Below are 27,426 nucleotides of genomic sequence, written 5' to 3' on the forward strand. Positions count from 1 at the left end.
AAGCAGCTTCGCCGCTGAGATGGTGCAACCGAAAGGAACGCAACGATCGAGCGGGATGAATTGTGGTCAAGATTTTGAACCGACGATCGTTAGTTCTTATTAAAATACAGCGAAAGTATTCCATCCAGCGCCCTTAGAAAAATTGTGATAAACAAATGAAAAGTTTGATCTTGAAATATAAGAACACGGTCTCTCTTTAACTTTATACCTTTCTCAATTTGAACAAACCTAGAAAGAAGAACCGCGTTTTTAAGATGTCTTGAACATATACATATACGTAATTATTTTCCTCGCGTATTTCTCGAAGACTACGGGTGGAATCGTTTCCCGTCGCGCGAAGCCAGCCCCGGAAATCGCGAGATCCAGCGGCGCGTCCGTTTTCGTATAGATGACAGAAGAGAATGTAACAAGCATCGGCGCGGCGCGGGACGCGTCTATTCCGGGACGCCGGACGTCGACCCGCAGACGGCTCCCAGACTACGGGCTAATAATCGGCGCGAAGACCTAGGCGAGGACCCCGAGGAAACGGGACGAATGCGGATATGACGACGGGGCCGGAATTGCGTAAACGCGCGACGCCCATGTCGCGTCGTCGTCGCGAAGATCCCAAGAATTGGATCCGTCCATGCGGTTCGACCGACACCTCGGCGAACTCCGTGCGTCGGGGCGATAAATTAAATTCGCCTGCGTCATGTGGGCGCGTATAGTCCCATCCAAATATATCTGCATATCGAGGTGGGGACGGTTATGATAATATTCTTCCTGTCGGTATGGAATTTTAAGCATATATAAGTACTATACGACGAAACGATACGTTTTCGATAATATCGGTATAATGATGAGCAAGCTGTTGGGAAAACGAAATAGAGACGAAGTGCTAACCAATATGACACGACAGGTTGCTTGAGCGAAGTATTACATTCGATTGGTTATGAATTTCTCTGCACTCAATACTCTCTAATTTTATTATAGACGATCAATTTTATCCTCTAAATTAAATGATGAAGTACTATTCTTGAAATGTGATCGATGGAATCGACACGTGTCATATCCTCTTGCTAAATAAAAGATTCTTTGTTTCTTAAAAATTGCTAATTGTATTTGACATGCATTTCATTCATTGAGAAGAAACTGCGCATATTTTATGTATGAATTGTATAAAAAAACAAACGATAAAAACCAGAGTAATTACTGTAAAAGTGCGTAATAACAATATCGTAATTTACACTCCGGAGTCGTTTAATCACTCGCAGGTAAAAAGATATTACTTGAACTTGCGCTTTTAAGCATATCATATATAACTCGTATATATATAAATAGAAATCAATTATAATTTATAAGGCCATATATTGCCAGTATTTTCGTGATATTAATGCGTATCTATTATCGGTGTAGTTTGTAACTAATGGCTATTTAATTTGATATATACGTTACTAATGGTTATCTGATAGCCAGCTATTAGAGAATTATTACATTAATTTTTGGTCGATCTAATTACAAAAAAATTGGTCTACATTCTTAGGCGAGCGCGCTCGCCTAAGAATGTAAGCCCTCCCAACAATTTCGTAGTAAGAAGCGTAAAATTATCTCATTGCGATCCCATTGTCCGAAATTAACGGAAGTTTCCAAAGCGTGATTCACGGATCACGCGCGCGGAACGTGTTTTTACCTACAAAAGTCGAGTTCGTATAATTATACGGAAGCAGAAAGAGACTTACAATCTCGTTCTCTCGAAACCGCCAGGGCCGACGTCCGCCGTACCGCGCCGCGGGAATGCACGCACGTCGCACGCACCCGTCGCAACCACGCAGGCCTGCAACCAGATGTAAAATCAACAATTAGAACGTACGAATTATCACGGACGGTGAACGATAATTTCGCGTTGTGCACGCTCCGCAGGTCGGCCGGGCACGCCGGCCACCGTATCGAGAAGGAGATGAAAAGAGGCGGCCACTGTCGTCATTAGGATTCTAACCGAGCTCGTCCGCTTTCAAATGGACGGACCCCTCGACAACGAAACGGTCCGTGCGTACACAACGCGCACACGCACGCGCGCGCACACACACATACACTTGCACGCGTGCACGAACGGAATACCTTGTAGGTACGAAAGGAAGCGAACTTCCTTCCTACGTCCGATGTCACGCGCGCCACCGTTTATATAATCCATCCTGTGACGTCACGCTGTTTAATCCATTCATTACTGCGAACCGGCACTCCGTCTCCGTCATTCTTTCTCGCTGTACGGCGCAACAGCGCCGATCAGCGAGTTCCGCGCAGGCAGAAAACGACGGCAGACGGGCGTCGACGATAAAGGACGTCGTTTACGCAATACCGTCGCTTTTTTTTTCGTCTTTTCGAACAATAAATTTTGTTGAATAAAAGAATTATGAAATCGAATCGAGGAATTATGCGGGCCGCTTATGTTGAAAGCGTACATACGAGCGCGATGCTAAAAATGCGAAAATAAAGTAAGTAAACATACGGCGCACGTGGATGATCCAAGTGCACGCGCACTTTGACATGATGCAATTTCGGCAAGATTCTGTGCATCAGATAATTTAAAGCACGCACAGCAGGCACGTGCGCCGTTATATGTCGAAATCATTGATATATAATATACAAATAAGATTTTTCTGTAACACTAAATTAACATTGAAAATATTAATAACTAGTAAAAAGTCCAAGTGATGTCGTTTAAGATTCGTATCTAAAGAAAAAGCGGTCTCGACTATATGAAATAAAATACTTCGTGTATTTGTGTAGGTATACGTGTAATGTAATTGCGACAATGTAACAGACTTGAATAGGACGTTATACGACGGAGGAGGGGGATAGAGTTCGAAAGAAACGTTTCGCAAGGCAGTTCTATTTTCAGTGGCGGTGATGCACTTGTGCCGGAGAGGATGCCGTGAGGAGTATCTACAAGTCCGCAATGAAATAACGTATTCCGTGTCTTCGCTCTAGCATCACAACCTTCACTTACAAGCGTTATTAGCTTCCACGAGTTGCGCAGTAGCATTAAGCTGCGTCCACACACGGAGCGAACCCTTGCACTATTCTTAAGTTACACTCGTTACTTCGAGAGAGGCGACACGTTCACTTCTAAAGAGTCGACGTCAAAAAATCATTTCTCAACGATTTGTATATCTTATCTTATCTCTCGCGATTTATATAACCGAGGACGTCACGGATGTCTGTAGCTAACGCAACTTTTGGCGCTCAGCTCGAGTAACGAGAGTGCGGATCCTCTGGCTAGGCGGGCTTTCCGGGCTCGCGCGAATTCGTGGAATCATCATGAAATGACGCTTCAGGCCGCTCAGTCGCAGGAAACGTATAACTCAGCCACGCGAGCGAACGCAAGGGATCCTGCGGGATCATATTTTAATAGGTTTTTATCGCAGATTACGAGTACCTCCCGGCACTCTCTGTGCACGCGGCTTGCGGCGGTGACGACGACAACGTGTGTGGCGGCGGCGGCGAGTGGGCGGACACGCACGGCAAACGATTCTGATAGGAGGCACCGCGCGCTACTCACCGAGCCGCGCGCACGCAACGGAATTTCACCTTACGGACGACGGCGACGAGTGCGTTGAAAAGATAATTGAAGCGGTGAACGCGGAAAAGGGAGGCACCCGCGATTTTTCGCCTTCGACGCACGTCCGTCCGTTCGCCCGGCTTTAATTAAAGGACGAGCGTTCACCCGAACAAAGTTCACTCGAATGAAATTGAACGGGAACAATAATCGTTAAAATATTTGCGGAATGCACGATCACGAGCGCGTTACAGACGGTAATCGTTCTCTCTCTCTCTCTCTCTCTCTCTCTCTCTCTCTCTCTCCCTCTCTCTCTCTCGAGGAAGCGGAAGCCGTTCTCCCTGCCCGGCGATTTACTACGATACTTATCAATTTACATCTGGTGGGATTATTCAACCAATAATTGCCCATAAATATTCTTGTACCGAATGACAAAAATCGTTATATTATTTGTAACGATTCGCGGTATACGAGTTATGCAAATTCGGGGGCGTATAACAAGTTGCTTGGTGCAAAGCTGAAACCACGCGACCGTGAAGAGTCCGTTATACTTCCAAACGTTCTTAATTTAGCGTTATCATATATCTACTATTATTTTAAGTACCAACATCCGAGTGCACGCAAAGTCGTGCAACGCGATAATTAAGCGATCGAAACGCATTCTTTCTCCTTCTTCCAGCCCTCTTTCTCTTTCTTTTTCCCTGCGATATTCCATGGTCACGCGTCCATTGCGAATAACACAACTCCGGGTTTAACCCGCGTTGACCCTCGTGCGATCGAACACGCCGCCCGGGATATCGAATCGCCGTGACGGCCGACATCCGGTCCCCCCGGCTCGCGGCGCGGCGCGACGACGACGCGGTACGTGAATGAAGCCTGGCCTGGCGAACGCGAATGGGGAACACGCGCTGAATGCATGCGTTTAAAGAGACCCCGGGAGCGGCGTTAACACGAAGCGACACAATCGTACGTGCGCGGAGCGATAGCGGAGCCGCGACGTTCACCGAGCGCGATAACGCTTCGCCGTTGAAAAATTGTTGACCGCCCTCGAAAGAGACGCCGCCGTCGGCGGCATTCTCGAATGGCGAACGATCACGCCGCATGATCTCCTCGTAGACAGCTGCAAGAAACTGGTCTCCGTAATTCTTTTTTTTTTTTTTTTTAATAAAATATTCCTTTTTCGATACGTCCCGTTAATTTACGTCGCTCCAAGTGCAACGTGAAAAATCGGGATGCAAACGCAGATTTATACTTGGCAATATAAATACTTGAAATTGATTGTAATTTTTTATCGTACATGAAAACGTCGGCAGACCAATATAAAATCGTAGAGCGTATAAATGACGAATGTGTTGAAGTAATGAAGAAAAGGAATTGAAAATGTAGTCGCGGAAAATCGGCAATCAACAATCCGGCGCACGATCTATTGTATAGATATATAGCGTCGCATCAATCTCCCGCCTTTCAAGAATCATAATTTCGTTCTCGAATTCCGCGTCACGAAATATTCCACAGCACGCGCCATACGACGCAATTATGTAGCATCGGCGGGAGGGGGAATAACGGGTATAATTATAGTTAGCGGCGACGGACAACAGATTTGCGGCGTGGCCCCGCGTATGACGTAATACTACGGCGTTCTCCGGGGCGGCCGATAAGAATTCCGACGCCTCCATTCAGAGACGGGAAACGAAGAGGAGGAAGGATGAACCCCCCCCCCTCTCTCTCTCTCTCTCTCTCTCTCATCGCGGGCGACGTGGCGCGGCGCGGGGCACAGGAGGGTGGCTGACGGCAAAAGCAATCGGACACTGATACGAGGAAGGCGAGAGAGATTACGAAATCGAGAGCCCCGGCGTAAACGATTGCCGCCCGAGGAATCCAACGCGCTCGCTGGCGCCCCAGATAAGCGAATTTTTTTTCCTGCCACGCATACGACCGCGTGCGCGGTATCGCGCGATCGCGATCGGTGCTCTATACGTGCGTAAGTCACGGGTTTAATTTTGGAGCACACGCGCGCGCACGCGCGCGCGCGCTCTCCACGGACGACGACGGTCTTTCGAAGCGCCTTGCGTGAGTAACGCACGTAACAGAAGTATACGTACTTGTTCGCGCGATGAATATTACTTTTTTTTTTCCTATTCATACGCCGTGAATACGTACCTCGCCAGCGCCGATGTACCTTTAGCGGATTATTTCCTCCCTCGCTTCCCTATTATTTCCGCTAAAGCACTACATCCGGCAAAGCTTCGCTTGCGCGTGTATATCATCAATGCGGGATGTTGAAGAAAAAGTTTTTTCAAGGGGATTCGAAAGACATGCGATTATTCTTGACGGATACGCCGAGTTCCCAATATGTCTTTTCGCAAAAGGAAATCCAGACGATTTATAAATCGGGGGATTTGAAAAAGATAAGCGGGTACAATCTCACGTCTTATCGATCTTTCATAAAATCTGATTTAAATATTGCGCAATGCGAGCAACATTTATGTATTGCAGCAAGAGGCTAATATAAACGTCATATGTAGCGAGTATAGAGAATGTTTGTCAAGTGATACGAAAAAAAAAAGATTACTTGAATGCATGAATGTATGAGATACGAGTGTACGAAGATACGAAGCGTAGAAATGGAAGGAGGGCAGACTCGGGCAGACTACTTTACGTCTTTTTAAACATCGAGATAAAAATATAGGATAAGATAATCTGCTGTTTAAATACCGCGTACGTGATGGAGGTGAGCAAGTCACCTGTATCATTATAAGTACCTGAAAATCACTGGCAAAGTTAATTTAACGAGCCGCGTTAATTAAGAAACGTTTACTCAGAGTTTAGATAGCCTCGCTCAACAAGTTTTCTCCGATCCGTTTCTTCCAACATTCCTGATTAATAATTTTTTGATTTACACTCTTACTCTTTCTCGCTTTTAAATACTGTATACGTATAAAGGAAGCCTTTAAGGAGACGGCTTCAGTAATCTAAGAGACGTCTTTCTAATCCCGTCGTGCCTTTACGGACGACAAAGTGAACACCCATGTTCACATCCCACGTTACGCAATGCTGCCTCGCGACTGATCGTCGCGGCGCGCGCGCGGGCGTGCGCAAATTTACGACAAATTCCGTACATTCGACGTATCGTACGTATCGTACGTATGTGTGCACACGCAATACACGTGTATTTACGCAACAGACTGTGTGCATGCCTGGCGCAGGTGGCGCTATGACGCAAACGTTTTATCGGTTATTCGGTTATGCCTTGCCAGATAGCAGAGAGACTCGACGATCAAAACGCGGCCGCTCGAAGTGAATTATCGTATCGATGTCACGATTCCCCAGTTCTGCTATCACGAACAAAAAGTCCCACCTCGTGATAGCTGCAGTGGCCAAAAAAAAAGATAAGAAATGATCGCTTATGATAAAAAATTAATCCGATACGAGGAGAGCGCGAATCCGCCATTCTTAACACGCCGCTTTAAACTGCTGCCGCGGTATGTAGCTCGCGTGTTGTTCGTCTCTCCGTCGAGCCGTGCCACCCGACTTATCAGCGTGTGTCGTAGGCGAACCGGAAAGGGTTACGAGATTGGTAGGAGTCGATATCGGACGCGCGCGGGCAACGCGCCGAAACTAATTCACGACTCAGATGTAGGCGGCGCACACGCACACGTGCGCGCGCGCGCGCACACACACACATACACACACATGGATTTTAAAACCGTCTCGATCTCATCCGGCCAACCCCCTTTCGGTTCCTCGAATATCGTTGTAAGCCACGCACAATGCGCACCACACTTGCGTATACGCATCTACTTACGACGAAAAACGACGGGTCCTCCCTTCGGGCGCGCGAGAAGCAAGATCCATCAAGCATTAAACGAGGTTTAAGGCGGCTTACCGAGCGTAAAAAAAAAATAATAATTCAATGTCTACGTATCCGAGTGTATCGCAGTATTCGCGACGCGATAATGTACATCTGGCGTCCCGAGCACGTGTCTTATAGGGGCGCCTAAAAAAAAATGCAAGTCCATTATTCGGAGGACAGAGTCTAAACTTTACGGGGCGCTATTTAGGACGCATTTGGCGAGGAGAAATGACGTCACACGACCGGAAGCGGGACGCGTGTGCGTGTGTGCGGTAGATTTATAGGCACGCGAGTGCGTGGCTCGATTACGACACTGCCAAAAAAGCGGCGTCGACCGCGCGGTCGATTAAAAAATTCGCGCGTTTATTTTTTTTTTCAAGGAAAAAAGGTTCAAACCCAAGGTTATGCCTTGTAAAATTGTCAGAAATTGAAAATAAAACTTTGCAAATATAATAAATATGATTGCATACAAATTTACGTGCTTGCATTTCTTTTCACTCTCTACATATATGCAGGTATATGCGTGACATTAATTTAGAAAGGAACACGGCAGCGCAGATTGAGCTCTTGTATCCTTCAATTATGCGTGGTTAACCACGTGCCGACAGTCGATGGAATTATCGGTGAGCACGATTTTCAGTGCGTTCCACGCCACCCAATCATGTTTTGTGGTCATATAATAATAATCTCGCCTTTACGCACTTTACAAGATATAAAAGGAATCGTTAAAGAAATACAAAAGGGACAATGCATCTTTCATCGCTTTCGAATAGCTTCAATTTTCTAAAGCAATCACAGTGAAGTGCGTAATAAAGTAATATAACAATTCTTAAAAATGGGACTGCAGTTGAAACACGATGCATTTTTACGAAAAGCGAAATAATAAGCAAGATAACCTACTTCTTGAGTAAAATAATATATATTTTTATGTTTCCTGTAAAAAAATTTGTTTTTTCATAAGATATAAAATTATATAAATAAGATATATATGGACTTTATTTTAGATATTTATAAAGTTGTAACTAGATTTACATATACTATCCTATTTAAATTTCTCGTAAAAAATCTATAATTAGTTAACAAAAAGTATTATTGACACGATAATAACCGACAACGATTTCTCTGCGTAACGTCACTAACGATAAGACAATATACCTTTTTACACCGACTTTCCATAAGAATTCCAAGTTTACGAGCAATTTCGCTGTATAAGAAAGATCGGCGAGGCAGTCTCGATCTTCGAAGGACGACCATTGTGGCGTTAAAGTGTGGGAAAAAGCGTCTATACTATATAGCGAGAACGAGGAGTCTGTGGTTCATTCATGGCGAGAATCTGAATGGGAAGAGAACGGGGGAGACAGAGAAAAGGAGAGAAAGAGAAGGAGCGAAATCTACGTGCACGACCGTATATGTGCACGGATATATGTACAGACTCGTGCGTGGTAAAAGTATACATGCTGCGGCAGTGTAAATAAATACATCGCACACGTACATACGTATGTAAAAATATAGAACGCCGTGAATTACGTTCTGTATTGCGGAAACCGACCAAATCCCCTCGAGCGTATCGGAGAAAGGCGTGTCGATTTGATTACACGTCATTCACTAAGTATTAATTCGTTATTTAATGAATGTAGCACTTATTAATACAATATTACAATATTATTAAGATATATGGAATATTTAAACGAGTTATACTTCATGTAGAATCTATTGGTATATTTTATGTATTCTATACACGATAGCCACGTACGCCGTTCATACATTCCGTGATATTAAATCGATTTGAAAATATATCATTAAAATTGAAATAAGTATTCTAGGATATCGCGTATACGTGTGCAATATTCGTGGCTTCAAGAAATAAATAAATTTTTTAACACAATAAGAGCGTTAAATTTTCACTCTTCATATTATTCCTGCACGGAAAGAATGATTTTGCAGGAAGGTCTAAAAATTTTGCTGGATACAGATCTGAAAATAATTCTTGTTGGAAAGTCAAACTGGTAAGAATATCAAAATAGTTTTACAGCAATGCTTATCGTTATCGAGTTTTCAACAAAATTATTTTCAGATCTAAATTTTTGATCTTACAGCAAAATCCTTTCCGTGTGCTATTTTAGAATCTCATATTTCGGAAGGAGACTTACGGAGCTTTCTTTTTTATTTTGACGCTCTGGGATCTCTAACTTTGTTATAAATCTCTAAATGCAGTATAAAAACTTTTGTCAAATTATATTCTGTCCAATAAAAGAAGTCGCAGAAATTATAAGTGCCTTTTTCGTTTCGCTTGTTTAGGGATCACGTGCTGAAAGACACCGAAGAACGAAGCGCGAACGAATTCACCTGACGACGATGTGTCGGCTTCAACAGCCTGCACACGCTGCTCATTATGTAACGGCGCGTATGTAAAATACCCACACATCCGATACAGACCGCCGCCTAGATACTACAGGACGTCTGTAAAAACCCACTGTGATGGCGCATTGTGAAGCGAGCCGGCTATAAAAAGCGCCGCTAAGCCGCTCGTAAAACACGGCAAAAACTCGCCAAATAAAGCGAGAGCGAGAGTGAGAGCGAGAGAACGAGGGGGAGATAGATAGATAGAGAGAGAAAGAGAAAGAAAGGAACGGAGAGACGAGGAAGATATACCTACGACGTCCGGCCTCACCGACTAACCATCGCCACCTCTCATCTCGTCGGCGGCTGTCAGCGGCAAGTACGGACCCGAGGAAGCTTGACCTCCATTATTTCCCCGCATTCCACGAAACATTGACCCATCATCCCCGCCACGATTTCCTACCGAGTCGCGTTAAGGACCTCGATACTATTCTCATTCAAGGCAGCGCGCGCTTCGCCTTAACTCTTTCTGACCTAATATTCAGTACCTAGTATAGCGGACGTGTATACATTTCTTTTATATCTGTAACAAGACTACGGCGTTTCTCTTAAACGGCACACAAGCGCGTCTCGCCAAAGTCTTTTGAATAAATAGATAAAAATTTATATATACATACAATATATCGCAAATCTAATTTTCTTCACGCAAGTATATTATTTTCCATAGTTCTTGTCCGAATGTTGATTTACTCCGAGCAAGGTAGTTTACCAATTTCCGCGCGCGAGATATCTCTTACCGCGGGAACGAGACGATATTTTATCGTCGCCGTGCCTCTAATTAATCTCCGCTCGACTTCGCGCGCGTGGAGAAAATCGCGAAATTAATGTGCGAACTTCGCGCCGGCGCGTATTAGATTTCGTGCGAGGGGATTAAAGCGAGGGAGTCATGCGAATTTCCGGCGCGCGGCCAACAATTCGGCCGCGATTGAGCACCGCTGCCGCGCCGTGTCCCGAAGGAGTTCCCACGCTGCCTCGCGTCACACACAGCTATATCGCGGCTAGATATGTGTCCCGATGATTCGTCGGTGCCGGTCCACGATCCCTAGGACTCCACTGATTGATCGATCCGAGAACTGATTACGCGTGCATGTGCGTATGTCGTGTGTGTGTGTAAGTGCGCGCGCGCGAACGCGCTGTATAAACATGATAATCGCGCCAGTCTCTATCTTTTGTAGTTATCTTCGAAACACGATGGATAATACCGACGAATTGTCGATTCACATTTTTACACGGAAAGAACGATTTTGCTGGGAGAGATGTAAAATTTTTGCTAAATATAGATCTGAAAATAAATTTTAGAAACTCAAAAGTGATGAACATTATTGCTGTGAAGCGTTTTAATATTCTAGCAACCAATTTGAATTTCCAACTAAAATTATTTTAATCGTCGAATAAATTATTTTCAGATCTGTATCCAGCAAACTCGTTCTTTCCACGCTTTATACGATCGATGTAATATCGATACATTTAATTTCCCATACGAGTAAGCATAACGAAGCGTATCCCATGTGAATCCTCGCAGCTTTAGTATCGGAAGATAGATCGTGAGAATCCAGTTTTAGAACGTAAAGGTCAGTTTTACAAATGCACGTGATGCGAAATTAAACCCTCTCAAAATTGCATGGATTTCGCGTAATGCTATCCCGTTTAGCTACTGGTAACTGAACCTGACGAGCATGGCTAGAAATTTCGCATGGCCAATATTCGCGTGAACGCTCAAGCAACCGTGTGAGATAATCGTCAGGCATTCTCCGGGATAGGTAGTAGTACGCTGTAAATAACAATATAAAGGATCGCGGGGACTATGAAGGCTCCCCGAGCGGCATCCACCGGGCGCAAAATGCCGGTTAAAGGATCTGTACCCCTGCAGTTACACAACACGGACGAGTTTCAAGCAATACGATATACGGACGGCGGTATATGTATACGTGGGAACGCGCGTCGTCCTCGGTTATCTTAACAGCAGTGATACCGTATTGTTACGACCACGTCGTCCGTGTTCCGGAAAGTAATAACTGTCCGAGACTATTCCCCGCCGCAATAATGCAACGTCGGCCGCGCAACGATTGTATAAATCTGAATTAAGAATTGTCATTTCTATTATGCACCAATATGCGTATTTTATGCTCCTGACCGTGTGATTTCCCTACGTTCAATGTAGAATTTCGAAGCGCATTTTTTGCAGAATTCGTATTTAATAAAGAAAAAAAAGAAAAAAAATATACTCCTGTGAGACATTAACAGATATTTGAATTTGTTCACTTTTGTCTCGGCATCATATTCGCGTCTATTATTCGTTTTGCTGCATTTATTTCTCTTAGCAATTGCATAAATAAAATTGTAAATAAAATGTTACTGTTAATAATGAAATGTCTTCTTGTTAAATCACTATGAGTTCAACGATTCTCTTATTATTGAGTTTTTAAGTTTTCGAGCCCCGCATTTGTTAAATTCACCGTCGTATATCCCGCGAATCGCGGAACGTACCCGCATGCATACCGCCTCCCTTCGATTCGAGCTCGTTCTCGTAATAAAATCGCTGGCTGCTCCGTTGAATACACATCTGCTCCCTATCTCTTATCGGTCACAGGAAATGAACTTATTATTACACACGCAAATCGTCCCTATCTGTTGCTGTTGAAACCGAGCGTTAGTCACACTTGCTGGACGTTCAAACTGAATGACGATTTTCCCGAAATGCAGCAGTGTCGGATTTCGCGCGAATTTCAATGACTCAAATAGAAACCTTCCGGTCGTGCCGTCAGTTCCAGGAAGAAACACATTACGAGGTACATACATTCCCGCGCGAATGTATTTTGCACTTTTCTAGGCGAACATCCGCGGTTCTATAGCCATTTCCTTTTAAAAGAATACTAATTTTTTTACGGGGAGGGGGGAATTTCCTTTCTGTTGACAGTTTTCAGCTATGAAATTCCTGATCTTTCATTAGTAAAGTGGAACTTTACAAGAGAATAAATCTTATATCGAAAAATCATATGCATATAGAAGAAAATTAATCGGTCGACGAAATATAAGAATAAAAAAAAAATACAAGCGATATAGAAAAATAGTGACTCACTTCGGCGAAGCGTTTCGTGCGCACGTGGACGCGCCCAGAGCCGTCGAAGAACGAACTAGAGGAGAGACACATATATACATAGGGGAGGGGGCTAGAGAGAGAGAGAGAGAGAGAGAGAGAGAGAGAGAGAGAGAGAGAGAGATTTGTGCGTGTGGGAGAGGGGAGGGAAAATATTCGTGCGTTCACGAGCGTGTGAGAATGAGACGGACAAAGAGTTGAACGAACCCACGCGCGGACCGAACCCCGCTAATTTTTTAAAGACCCACCTCCGACCAGTATTTCTACTATCGGAGAGGCCACTGTTGAAGCGATGGAGGCTCTGCTGCGTAATAGAGGCGGGTTTTCGCGACCAATCGCGGAGACCCTCCGCGCTCGAAGACCGAGAAATCCACCGCAGACGTTCTCACGGCGCAAATACGGCGCGTCTCTTTGGAGAGATCCTTTCGCCATGTAGAATACATTTCGTGGTATCTCTCTCCGAAATGGAACGGATTTAAATTACTGGATGAAAATCGGGTCAAACCGATGATGCTTTCGACATGACTTTAGAGGTACTCCGTCTGGCCGTTTTGCGCAATGCGTAGTATATTTGCGATTATGGATATGAAAAACTATACGCAATTTAATAAGAAATATTCTTAGTCGCGTTTTTTTTGTTTTAAGCCACTTTGAAATCATTTCCTGTATCGGCTAAAAAATCGTTACTATCGCTCGTATTAAAATAAAGCGAGATTATAATGCTATTTTTATTTTTTATTATTAACCATTATCAACATGAAGAGGTTGTGCGACTACCAAAGATATTCCGCAAAGCGTGCTCAATTTATTTTGGTCGACATTAAGCAAAAGTTATTTCGGTTTTTTGTAGCACTGACAATAAATAAATCATGATGAAATATGCACATCTCTGGAATCCCTAAATACAATTGATTCAGATCAATTGTACGTTACATCTATCTCGAGTGATTGATTCTTTTTACTACAAACTGTTCTTGATAAGATTTTGCAAAATTCTGTCGCTAACGCGTCCATGCATATTTTGCGTGATAATAAAATAAAACTTTGTTACGGAGTGTGTGACGCACAAGTGTTTGAATAATAATTAATAGCCGTATCTAATCGTCGTTTGAGCACCACGGAAGATATCCAATGTGCGAGCGATGAATGGAAACAATTGCTAACATTTCTGTTGCTCAGAGGCACTTCTATTCTGTCTTATTGTTGCCCGACATTTGAAATGTAATAAAGCCCACAAGTCGCACAAAGTACCGAGCTTACTTCTTTTCGCGTCTAGTCTATTTTATAAGTCAAATATTTTCGCAGAGAGAGCATTAAGGTCCAGTATCGATTGCGGTTTCGTATAAACGGCGTGTTTACACAGAGATTAAGAAACCGATTGCGAGGAACAAGGAATCGTCAACGGGGCATTTGAGGCCGTAAATTAACGAATTGCCTGTTTTTTTTTTTTTTTGCGCGCGAGCGAAAATATACGTAGTCGGCGTAATTTCGGCACGTGTATCCCAGGCTTCAAGGCCGAGGCGTGCCCCGAGACGCGCGGTACGCAAATAAAAAAAAATGGAAGTACCGCGAATAAAGCGACGGCATTACAGCGGAGGCATATTCTGACTTTCAAAGTTCGCTTCGGGTAATTTATATTATTTAGCGTCGAGACACGACCGTGTCTCATGATATAGCATCTGATGACGTGTTGCGTGATATCAATCATACTTCAGGAAAGAGAAAAAGAAATTTTTTTGATAAATGTCAAAAATGGGACAAATAGAACAAGACATTTGCAAAACATTAAAATGCATTAGTTTCTATGAACTCATTATCTGAAAAAAAATTCAGAGAATTAGTGTTACTTTCGTAGGTTTACTTTATACATATTTTCGTTTATTGAAGGTGAGAAGGAGCAGTGCGGATCACTGTGTTACACTTGTAGGTTTTATGAATTTTGAAAATGAATTCTTCTTTTACTCTTTCCTAGCTGTACTGACAATGAGAACGCTTTACATATTCGATCTTGTTGAAATTGAGTTAGAAGATACAATATATTACGATTTGTAATACAGCGCTTGGCGCAACGCTGTCAGATTATTGGAACCGACTAACGCGACTCTAGCAACAGAACATATTAAATATTCCTTATCTTATGTAAACTCGAGCAACGCACGTGACTGAATCGTGAAACAATTAAACATTTCGTTTCTCTTGGCATGCTATTGACGATTAATAAATATTATGCGGAAGAAAAACGATGTGTGATATTTCGCTATCTAAATCAACGCGGAGACATGTTAAAAATGCTACATTTTTTTTACTTCCTTTGATTAAAATAATAAGTAAAAAGATAACTGTATTATTCATATATCTAACGCACAGATAGATATCTCGCATAAAGATATCTCTCAATATATCTTGATGTATTACACTGGAATTGAGTTATTCAATATCGAATTATCGTATATCATAGATATTATATCAGGGGACATCAATATCACATTATTTTCGCATGTTACATTGGAATGTCACGTCACGTAAGATTAATAAAATAATTTAAAATAGCATTTTCCGCCCGAAGATATTTCAATACAAAACTAGGTCAAAGCTCTCTTCTTACGTACCCGTGTTACGCGATAGTGGCGCGATGGGCAATATAGGTTTATAGGAAAAGATCGCCGATCCAATTCGAAGCTGTGTCAAGTAAAGCGCGGGGAACAAAGGGACAATTAAGAGAGCGGATATCGGGCGTGCATTTTTGCGGCGGGTGTGCTCTTTTCTAGGGAGACGCGGGAGCACGTGCCCGGGTGAGAGAGCACGCGCGTGACGTCAGCGTGCGTCTGGGAACAGCTGACCGCATTCCACAATAATTGTTTTGCATAATCGCGGTGGAAGCAGCCACTCGGTGGTAGGCCTCGCTGTGTAGTGCCCGCGAACAGGGAGAAAGAGGCCGACGGAGACGGAAAGAGAACGAGAAAGGTGGAGGTGGAGAAAGTAGTGGGGAGAAAATTCGAAAGGGCCTTCTCACGTTGTCGAGGTGGGGCTGAGGGGTACGGAACGAGGTGGGAAAGAGCGAGAGGGGGGCCCTGGTCCAGCCGTCAATAGCGGTCGGCGCGGCGCGCGTTGGCTTTTAAAGTTTAAAGATCCAACCGCGACGGCGGCGGCGGCGGCGGCGGCGTCTAAGCATGCCAGCGGTGCTCAACTCGCGGCGCCGCGCCGTGACGAACCCTCTGTTCGTCGCGACGCACATTGCGGATTAAGCGTAGGGAGTATATACACTCCGAAGCCGCGCAATTACATACTTAGATATTTCGGACGGAATTTAGAGTCTTTTATGATACAAAAGCTCGACGCTCTATCCATTCTCTTGAAGAAGAATCTTGAATCTACGATATATTAAGCATCCTTGCAGTTAAGTGTTATTAAGATCCCATTAAGACAAACATCACACGTGGAATTAACGAAGGAGAAAAAATAATAAAATTTTTTATTCCTTATTTGCGTTCCAGAGATGATTCATCCTGCGATATCGATCATAGATTGCTTTCGAGAGGCGTCAAATGACTCGACATCACGAGAACTGAAGTAGTTATAATTCAAAGCAGGAGCGAACAAGATCACGAAAGCATGGATAACGACGACAGTGACGAAAGATCTCGAGATGAAATATCCGCAAGAAGAAGGTTAAGAGGAATATTACGGGGCGAGTGGAGCTAGCGCGAGATATTTCCGACGTGTATGGTCATGTTTAGCAGCATCTCGCCACGTCCTACGCGACCCACATTGCACTCTTTCGCGAAGATGTGGCGACTGCCTTTCGTATATCTCGTTTCGAGGTCTAGCACCTCGAGATTAGTGGAGCGATCAGAATATTAGAAACTGTTACCTTCATGGAATAGTTCTTTGGTCCTGGTTAGAGTATCCGCGAGAGACTTATCCTCAGGGGCTTCTCGACTCTGTAGAAAATTAAAAGAGACATTAAATCTATTTAATTATAATAAAACGTGTATATATAAAAAAAATTAAATATATAGACAGAAATTTTTAAATTTAACTTAAAAAATTTAAATAACTTAAGTATGCTCTCAGAGATTAAACGTCTTGAATGTAAAAGAAATTATTACTTTGCTCAGTTTGTTTCACAGTAAGCGAGAAAGAAAGACTGAGAGATACATGGTAATCTTAATATTTTCGAAGAAACCATAAGAGTTAGATTAGATATCCCTGACGATACCCAAATGATCGAATCGCTCGAAAAAAAACTGACGCGCAACGGCGAAACTACGCACATTTCGCCCGTCGATGTAGGATATGCCGCGGCGTCGCGTCGCGTCGGCCGCACAGCCAGCAAACTACGAGCGTAAGGCATTTTGCAATCCCGGTCGCACGTCTCTCCGAGAATGGTGTGTCGCGCACATAGTTGTCGCGTGACGTTGGCGGAGAAACGACGCCAACGACAGACGACCCCGGGAACGGCGATACGGAGAATAATAAAAAGAGACCCGCGCCGCGTCGTTACGTCGGTCATCCGCGGTTCCGTGAAAAACCCAAGCGAGCAAATATCGCGCCGGCGGCATCGAGATGCGCCTATGCGCGGTCAATTATTACTCGATGCGTAAGTACGAGCTGTTTTTCTGTAAACGATCTAGATGAGGCAGCAAAAATAATTTCTGCCACTTTCATATACATTTATCGATTTAATCTCAATCCTGGCAGTTTTAATAAATGTATAAAATATACATCAGTTTTTTAAATATTTGATCGCTAAATCTGCAATTTTCTCTTACATTGTTTGATTTAATAAATTAATAAATTAAGTTGCGAAATTATTACATTTACAATTTAATATTACTATATTTAATGTTATTTAATGTAATTATGTGGGAATCCTATTCAAGCATAAAAATTGCATTAGGAAAAATTAGAGTCACAGGATTCTGAACGTTTAATACGAGTCTGAGAATTTTATTGATCTGATTTTAATTTGGCGAATCCCTTGGCATTTCAAGTTTAGGGTTATTACGCGTCGCGATATACTCTGAGATATTCGATTCGCTGCAGACTATGCGGATACCCGACACCGGCTACTGGTTTTCCTTGCGTGCACGCCCGACTTTAACCGGCAGTCTGCGTTTTTTCCCTCTTGCGACACCCGTTATCGGATCGGATGGATCGAATTAGTGGAACGAGAGAGAACTGAGGAACGCGACCGAAATCAATTTCCGCGCGACCTTCGCGACGACGACGACGACGACGGCAGCGGCGGCGACTCGTGGACGAATTTTTGCGCGCATGACGAGAGAGTGAAGAGCACGAAGGAGAGGAATATTTTGCGCGATGATCCACTTCTAACATTACATCCTGCAGAAGGAGAAAAGAAGAGAAAGAAAGAGAAAGAGAGAGAAAGAGAGAGAGAGAGAGAGAAAAAGATAGACGGATAGAGAGAGAACGGCGTTTTTGATGATGTAACTGCGAGCGTGCGACGCACATAGGCGATTGGTTACAGCCAGATTGCTCATCCGCAGTTTATCCTATACACAATTCTCGTTACCGGCGTGCTATCACGCGTGGACTATGCTCGGCGGTTCGTTTTACACGATCTATAATCTAACGACGGATAGAAAGACAAGAGGGGAAGCGAGAGAAGGAGAAAGAGCTCGCGCTAAGTGATCGATATACGTGTATTTCAACTCTCCTCAAACTCTCGATAATATATATAAATGCTAAATTGACGTCCGTCAAAGTTTTATAACGGCTGCACGTCGAACGAAAATAAAGATGACGGAAGGCCATATGTACTCCGAAAGTGACGATACTGCGCAATATTGGCTTATGATAATCAAGCAACGATATTTTCGCAACTATCGAAATAAAAAAGAAATTGATAATGGACACTGGCGCGCACTGCGCGCGATAATATATGCACGCCGTGTTCAGAATTATCTGATTACTCAGCGTTTCGAGGAGAGGGCGAGAGATCGGGCGTGTGTCTGGCTTTAGCCGGAAGTGAAGAGTATCGGGCACGCAAGGATACACACTTGGAGGTGTAGCGAAACATCGATATCATCCGCGAGGTATCGCGAGGAGTCCCCAGGTGTAACGGGGCGTCCCCCGCGTGGCGCTTACCACTATGGGAATTCTAATTAGAGATAATGACGTCATTAAGGTCTGAGCCGCGACGAGACGGGACGGTCTGCTGCGCTTACTGTACATACGCGTACTCTATTCTATATACGCGCGTCATGTACTTGCACGCGAAACGTGCTTTGTTCCGAAGGAGTCGCCGCCGCCGCCGCCGGCGTCCTACTCTCGACGCCGATATGCACCCGAGATCGTCGCTCTCACGCGAACGCACTGTTAAACTTATGCTCCGAGATTTACATCGCTCGTTCGCAGGCCGGAAAGGGAGGAGGTTAGCACCGTGCGCCGCCCCCTCGCTGTTCTCGCCTGTTACTACGATAGGGCAAACGTCAAACTTGCATTTTCGAGCCGGATCGATTTTTGCAGGATTTATACTTATACGAATTGCCTGAGTTACGAATTTCAGTCAACATTTTACTAATGAATATTCAATGAGACATTACCTATCTTTTCCTTGCCGACATTAATTAATTATGTAAGTTTCTTTTAGCGACATTTCCGAGATTAATTCTCGGTAGACTTTTTATTTGTTTAAAGACTTTTTCAATGAACTATATGATTCCAAGAATTCACAAAGAAAACGGCTCGATTAACATGAAATGTCTTGCGTATGGATAATAAAAGCAATCTTTATGACATTGAGTTATTTTTAAGTTCAAAATTCGCTTCTACTGCGACTGAATCGATTTCAATCACTATATGTATAGAGATGTAGTCTGTCTTATATTTAAATGTCATATTCCTTTCGGTATAAATTTTTTTTCAGCCTTAACATGATTCAGCCGCCCTCAACCGCTCTCCACATCGTTATCGATATGTATTACTATCGTTTGGAAGCGACTCACACGAACGGCACAGCCGCGTCACGTCCGGAATAGTAATCGCATACGAAAATAATGGCAGCGCCTGTTATCTCTCGTTTCTGCGCGCATACATTACGGCGCACGGAGTCATTCCGTGATTCATGACGTTGTTAAAGCAGTTCGCGGAATTACAGTAACGGACACATCGTCGGCGAGCTTGACTCCGGACGATGTCCGGGGACGGAGACCGGGAGGAATTTGTAAACAGAGAACCGCGCGCGGCGGCGACGGAAATGCACGCGTATGCAACGCAAGAAATGCACGCGTGCAAGGTGATGCCGCGGTGAGGACAAATTTTTTAAATTACTCGTCGGCGATTTTTTAAAAGCAATTTTCAGGGTGCACTTTGCCGCGCCCGTTGCCACTGTCAGCAACCTCTTGAGATACAAATCTCGATCTTATTTCAAAGAATTCGCGAGAAGTGTACCGATTGATTGCTGTCAGACAAGTGTCATTTAAATGGAAATTAATGATAAAAAATTATAAAACAAATTATGTAATAAATCTCGTTCAAGTGTAACAGCTATATACGAATTCCTGCCGGTATATCTCGACTCCGTGGCGTAAAAATTTCGACGGCCGGTTCTCAGTTTTCGGTTCGAATTTCCGGATCGATCAGCCGCCGCCTAATAAGCATATGCACCGTCGTCGACGCATACGTCGCTGCCTGTCGCATATTTTCGCGCGCGCGTTGAATAACAGCCTCGTAACGCGGCGCGGCGCGGTGACACAACTCGGTTCGAGTTAAGCCCGGAGCTCGTCGTCGGCCAACCAGGGCGGCGACGAGGGACGAAGGGGAGGACAATCGCGGGACGGGAAGAGACGACGACGGATGCAGTCCGACGCTCTCCGACTCGTGTGCGCTGCAGTGCACGGGGGCCGAGAGTCTCGCATGTGCGTGTGATCCTCCGTGCGTCCTCCCGCTGTGTGCGAGGTTCGCTCCTTCTCTTTCCTTCTCTCGGCCTGCACTTCCTCCGTCCGCCCGGTACGTCTCCGACCCGATCACCCCGTCTTTGTCGGCGGGGCGTCGCGTATCTCCCTCTCGCTTCATCCTGACGTCAGCGCGCGGATACCTGTTGCATGCCGCACGCTGCACGGAGGGAGAAGCGTTGGTGCGTGCAACGAGCGATCGGGGCGACGGTGCCAAAGGGGAGAAAGAGAGAGAGAGAATTGCAGAGATCGATATTTTGGATAAAATCGCGGGATAAAATCCCTTTAGATTTGATGTCGCATCATATTATAATCGCACAATTCAATTATAATTTAATTATAATTATTCAAATAAACAAGAAAAAAAATTGTGAAGATCGATAAGTAGAGAGAAGGAAAGACAGAGAGACATCCGACAGCTTTCTAAAAATACTTTAAAATTCAAATAGATAGATGGACAAGTAAACAGAAAGATAGAAAGGGACAGAGAGAGAGAGAGAGAGAGAGAGAGAAAACAGGAAAGAGAAGACGCTTGAGTCACATATGCGAATTAAAGACGTCGATTCTCAGACTGGCTGCAGACTAGCTAGCGCCCCTCCCGACGAGAATATTTCCTTCAATCTTTTTTTTTCTTGTACTCCTCTTTTCTCTCCTTCTCTTTCCTGAATCACCATTGCTTAACTATAAATTAAAATTTGTGATTCCGGATTTGGTTACACGAATACGAGTAAACGAATTAGAGATGCACCGGATAGAACCGATCGCGTCTCGAAAAATTATTCCTAAAATTACATACGATATGTGGTTTTAAATTACCGATATCTCGTCAAATTCATGATAAACTAAAACCACATACGATACGTGGTTTCAAATTAACGATATCTCATCAAATTCATGATAAATTTAGAATTTCTTACGATAAATTCTTTTAATTTATGTTAAATATGTTGATGATCAAATCAAATTTTTTAAGAATATAAAAATGTCCATATACTTGACTAAATAAACAAAATGTTTAGTAAAAATCAGTTGAAAGCATTTAATTTTACTGACACAAATGCTGACATAATCAAGATAATCTGAGTTATTCGAATAGTTCGAAGTCGCATAATTGACGTCATAATGAATATCGTTGGAATTTATTGAATTCTCTTCTTATAGGAGGCAATATTTACAGCCGGTACCATTTTAATGACATTTAGCAAATATTAGTAGGACATAAATATGGCGATTTATTATATTCCGCTTGCCATTCGTACGCGCGGGCACATATAACGCGCAACTCGTTCTGCCTTTAAAAAGCTTTTATCGCGAATATGTACAGCGAGAAGTATCGTATAGTACCGCGACAGTTTTCAACTATCGGAATTAGGCGAGATAGATACGCCTGGCGCAGAGTATTGTCTTTCTTTATTATCCGCGGCATTCGTTATGTACGACGCCGATTCGTCACGATTATCGTCATCTTTATAGCGGCATTAATCGCGCCGCGGCCGCCAAGGCGGCGGCGGCGGCGGCGTTTTCGCTTAAATGCCATTGGCGGAAGGAGCATCGAGGGCGAGTGGCGACCCGTTCGCTGGGACTAGCTTTTCAGGAAGATCGGAATCAACGAAAATAGACGAGGCACGGGGCTACCGCCTCGGTTGGACGTTCGCCAATAATGTGGCGCCGCGGAAAAATCTGTATGACGAGAAAGAGAGGAAGAGAGATGAATCCTAGACTCGTTTTACGCGTGCGCGCGCGAGCTATTTCTTGCGCGTCTGTGTGCATTCTTCTTCGACGCAGATATCTACCTCTTTTGGAACATGATATTATACCTCTCTCTTCCTCCTACCTCCCTCCCCCCCCCTCCCTCTTTCTTCCTATCTCCTTCAACGATTTTCCTTATGGTTGAACATAGCTTGCTTTTCAATTACGGATACTGAATCGTCTAGCAATACCGTTTCGGAATGTCTTATAATAATTATTTGCTCGTCTAAGTTATTCAAATCAGATTCGGTACCAATAATAAATCATTCCCGTACGCGTACGTCAGATTGGCAATCAATCCGCTGTGTCACGGCAGAAGCGAGAAAGAATAGACGCGCGCGATCGCATCTGTGCGCGCGTGAGTGCGTAGAGAAAAAACGCGTAGTCACTCGGCCGTGGCTCTCGCAATTTGGAGAAGAAATTATCGCGCGCGACGTTTGATAAAAAGCAAACAGAGACGCCTAGCGGAGCGACGATAACGGCGCGAACACGCGTATTATTCCGTACCCTTCTCATTCAGTGGCTCTCTTAATCGGGCGTTCTTATCGTGCCGCGGAAACGACCTGTGACTTTTACGTACGCACGATCCGAGGCTATACGTATACGCACGATACCGCGTGCGTTTCAGGAGCGATCGCATCGCATTATCGCTCCGTTGATATTTTGTTGGTAATCCACAAAAAAAATCGAGTTAAAAGATTTCGCCATAGTTCTATCCATAATCGCTGAAAGCTACTCATTCGTCATAAAGAACACTTGCCAATTTAATATGTCTTATTGTGAAGATGAGATTATACATATATAATGATAATAATAATAATATTGCAATTATGTACATACAATTAAAATATAAAGAGATATTGTTATGTAAATATTGTACGTTTCGATTTGTCGAAAGTTTGGTGTCTGAAAGTTTTCTTAACGATGTTGTACAAATTCCGTGGACTGATTCACTGAGCAACATGCGTAAACTAATTACATAACACTGACATACATTATTCAATTATTAGTATCAAAATACCGCGTAATCTGTAAGAATTTTAAATATACGATAAGAATCGTACATTCCTCCCTTCGCAAATTTTTAAATATTTAGCAGGCTGAAAGATCATCAACTGTTACTTTAAATGAGGATTGAGGATACTAATTGAACAATATTCGATTCAATTATCCGCTAATCTGTACTAATCCCTGATTCTTTAAATTCCACGGTGCGATCTTACGCACGAGTGCGGATCGCTCGTCGAACGACAGCCAGTAGTGAAGTAGGCGCAAGCACCGGACTTCCGCCTCCAACGGGGAATGCGATTGAGAGCCACTGTCCTAGAACGCGCCCCAGTCGCCGGCACAAAAATAGAACGGTCGGACCTTAACGCGCACTTTTGCGCGTCTTTATGTAACCCGGCCGAATTTATGGTCGTTATCTATTTAATAATACGCGGATTTACTCGCGCGCCATTCGTAAAGATCAAACGATCTTACGCACGCACACCGCCGCGCGTGCGAGCGCGCGAGCGAGCAGGCGGGCGCGGACGGGCGAGCGAACGAGCGCGCACGTGCGTATCGCACACACGCGCACGTCTGACGTAAATTTCGCGCCAGTGCGTTCACCTCTTCGATCTCATCGCTCGTTCTTCACGGACGCTTGAATGTCGAGTTGTTAATTCTCCTCGCTCGAGGAACATCGGAAACTACTGTTCGATCGACGGCTGCCCGTCTAAATAAAGGCACGTTCGCCGTAATCGCCGCTCTCCGCGCGCGGATCCGGCGTGCCCTCCCGCCGGACTTGCCCCGTTTTCGACTACATCCCTTCCCCTCCCTGCCACTTAAAGTAAATTAAGACAAACGCGAAAAATGAAGCAACAGTATGGAGAAATTCCATTCGCTAAATCCTCCTTTAAGTTCGACAAGTGTTTCTTTAAATTTCGAGTAACTACCGGATTAGAAATACCTTTCAATTTACATAAAAATCATTGACCAAGGCTTATTTAGACTGGCTTTCCCACTCTAAATCCTTTTAAATTCGTCGAAATGTAAATTAAAATCGACTTGCCATTTCCACGAGTCTGCCCTTATATACTGAAGGTGTAGGAAGTAATAAAACGTTATCATAACTAATGCAGTTCGCTGCGGATTGCGCTTACTTGCTGCTGACAAAAGAGCCTAGTTATGCAAAAAAGCCACTACAAGCAAGACTTGTCTAGTGATTTACCTATACCTAACTACACTAGTAATCGGTAAACCGCCTTGTAATTGGCGCATTAGCAAATAACCGTATTCTTCGAATCTTAATAAACAATTTCTATTCCTTCTACATTCGCTACCTATACTTCAGTCCTTTCTTCGATTGCACGCGCTTACGTACGTATACACGCTTATTAGTAATTCCCATTTACACACGTATGATTTACGAGTGTACAAAGTATAGTTCGATTCCGCGATAAGAATTCTCGATCCTTGACCTACATAGCCCTTATAAATCAAATTCATCGAGCATCGTCAAAATTCGCTTTGACATTCTAATAGTCTGTATATATACAACTGAAATATAATCTGTTATTAATTTACCTGTTTTTTTTTTAAATTGTAATATTACGTACAAAAAATGTTCCAAAATATTAATGTAACAAAATAGAAAAATATACATACATAACATATAAAATAAAAAGAAATATATATTTAATGTAAATAATATGTAAATATGTGCGTATGAGCATTGGCTTTTTTCTGAGTAAGGTTCTCCTTTCAAGATATCATCTAATATACAAGTGGAAAAGGTCGGTTGAATATCGCGTAAAACTTGGGGATGCACGGAAAGTCGCCGCTTTTTCCGTGCATCCCCAAGTTTTTTCCTTTACGCGTTTCTACCTAACGCGAGATATATAAAAGTCGCGCGAGAGAACCAATTCGTCGAGAGAGATTCAACGCGACTATACACGGTTCCGCGAGCGAACTAGTGCGAACAAGAGTCGCAATTCGCACATACGTGTTATCTACTTAGACTCAGACGAAACGATTTTCAAAGCTATAAGATCGTGCAAGATCAGCTCGTGCGACTGTCAACGCCATTTAGTTTCGTGACGTGTCGCACGCTATTGTTTTCTGTTCGATGATGCATGTACAAATCATCGTATACGTGTACATTTTCGTTATCCTTCGTTGTCCGTAGCGATCATGTATAATTGACCGTATAATGGAATCAATAAATTCTATTAGTCTCTTTGTTTAGGATAAGCTTAGCGTGAATTTAAACAATGTCCATATGACCATATAGACGCGTACAAACCATCGAGCGAATAAAGCAAATAGCGAATGTAGAAGGAATAGAAATGTATTAAAATTAAAAAAAAATACGGTTATTTGTTAATGTTTGCGCCAATTATGTGTAACGGTACCCTTAAAATATAAGTATTAAAAATCATTTTGTTTAAATGCGATTCTTAAGCCTATAAATGAATGTAATTCCAACAATTTTTTCTACGTCAAAATTTTCGTTATTCGTTACAATAACATTCTTGTGACAATTGGCACAATATATCTCACTTTTTATGCATTTTACTGCGTTTCGCCCACATTACTGTTTGAATCTATCGAAATGAAAAATAAGTCGCGCCTGTGTGACACTCGCGCGGCTATGGCTCGCTCGGTACGCCCGTTCGCCGGCGATTCATCAATTTCCTGCGGTGTCGAGTAACGGAAAGGGTAGTGACGGAATTCCGGCGAGCACATTTCACGAACGAATCGCATTCGCGTATCACGCGCGCTTTCCGTCGCAGTAGACATTTTTCCGTTTCGCTAATAGCACGATATGCGGACACGTACCTCTACTCGGTGGCGTTTTCAATGACAGCTGGCTGTCACGACGTCTTCCTGCGGCTCTTTCTCTCTCCCTCCCCTTCTCCATCTGCCCCGCTGGTCTTCCGCCGGTCTTCGTAGCTGTCGTAGCCATCAATTCCCGCGAGGCACTGTTGCGGGAAATCCAAACGGTCCCGGAAAACAGAAATGGCGGCCGTATAATAAAAGCGCGACAGGCGCAGGCTTCCACGCTGCCACGCGAGTTCTGTCGCGAAAAAACGACAGGACTGGAGCAACGCGACGCGACGCGAATCTACGATTCAGTCAATTTTCGATTATCGAGACGCGATCACGTGGCAGGACGAGGAGAGGAAGCTACCCAGCGTGCTCCGATTCTCGGAGCGGTGTCGCGAAGGCGCGCGCGAGAGCTGTCGATTGTATGTACGGAAGATCGCCGGCTGGCGGACGGACGAGGACTGAGCGAAGCAGTCTACGCTCGCGGATCCCCTCTCTCGCTCGCACGTTCCGTCCTTCCGTCTTCTCCCTCCCGCCCGCCGCGCGCCGTGCGTCGTTCGGCGACATTCGGCAACCGTCGCTCTCTCTCTCTCTCTCTCCTTTTCTCTCTCTTTCTCTCTCTCTCTCTCTCACACACACACACACACATTCTCCGCTACCGCGCGACAGTCTTTGCGACACATTGCCGCGGAGCGTGCACGGGTTAAGAGAAGGGAGTACACACGAGGTCGGAAAATACGGTAATCTCTCGCTCTCTCTCGTGGGGCCAAAGAGACACGGAACATCATCGCGTACGTATGTACGATATCTCGTATGAAAATCTTGCTAGCGATTTTCGATAGTTTAAACGGAGAAATAGCACAGTGGTGCGGTAATGGCTTGTCTCTTAACTTGCGAAGGAACAGCGAGGAACGTTCTAACATATAATAGCGTGCGCCGCATATGTGCACGTGCGTGCGTTAAAGCGGAATAATATCACGACGTATAATGCACAATGTTCCTGTTACGAGCAATGTCGTCTCTGGAATATACATATGTACGTGGAATATTGCATGATTGATGA

General features: G+C 44.0%; 1 long non-coding RNA gene across 1 annotated transcript; it reads right to left on the reverse strand.

Moving 5' to 3' along the window:
• Positions 1 to 1,478: 1,478 nt before the first annotated feature.
• On the reverse strand, positions 1,479 to 26,813 carry LOC105452187. The gene is made up of 3 exons (XR_974690.1): positions 26,376 to 26,813; positions 16,757 to 16,826; positions 1,479 to 1,813 (listed from the first exon to the last, which is right to left on the reverse strand). It is a non-coding gene; the product is annotated as an uncharacterized LOC105452187 (long non-coding RNA).
• Between the last annotated feature and the right edge of the window lie 613 nt (positions 26,814 to 27,426).

The sequence above is a fragment of the Wasmannia auropunctata genome, unplaced genomic scaffold (assembly GCF_000956235.1).
Source record: "Wasmannia auropunctata unplaced genomic scaffold, wasmannia.A_1.0 LD336036.1, whole genome shotgun sequence".
Taxonomy (NCBI): domain Eukaryota; kingdom Metazoa; phylum Arthropoda; class Insecta; order Hymenoptera; family Formicidae; genus Wasmannia; species Wasmannia auropunctata.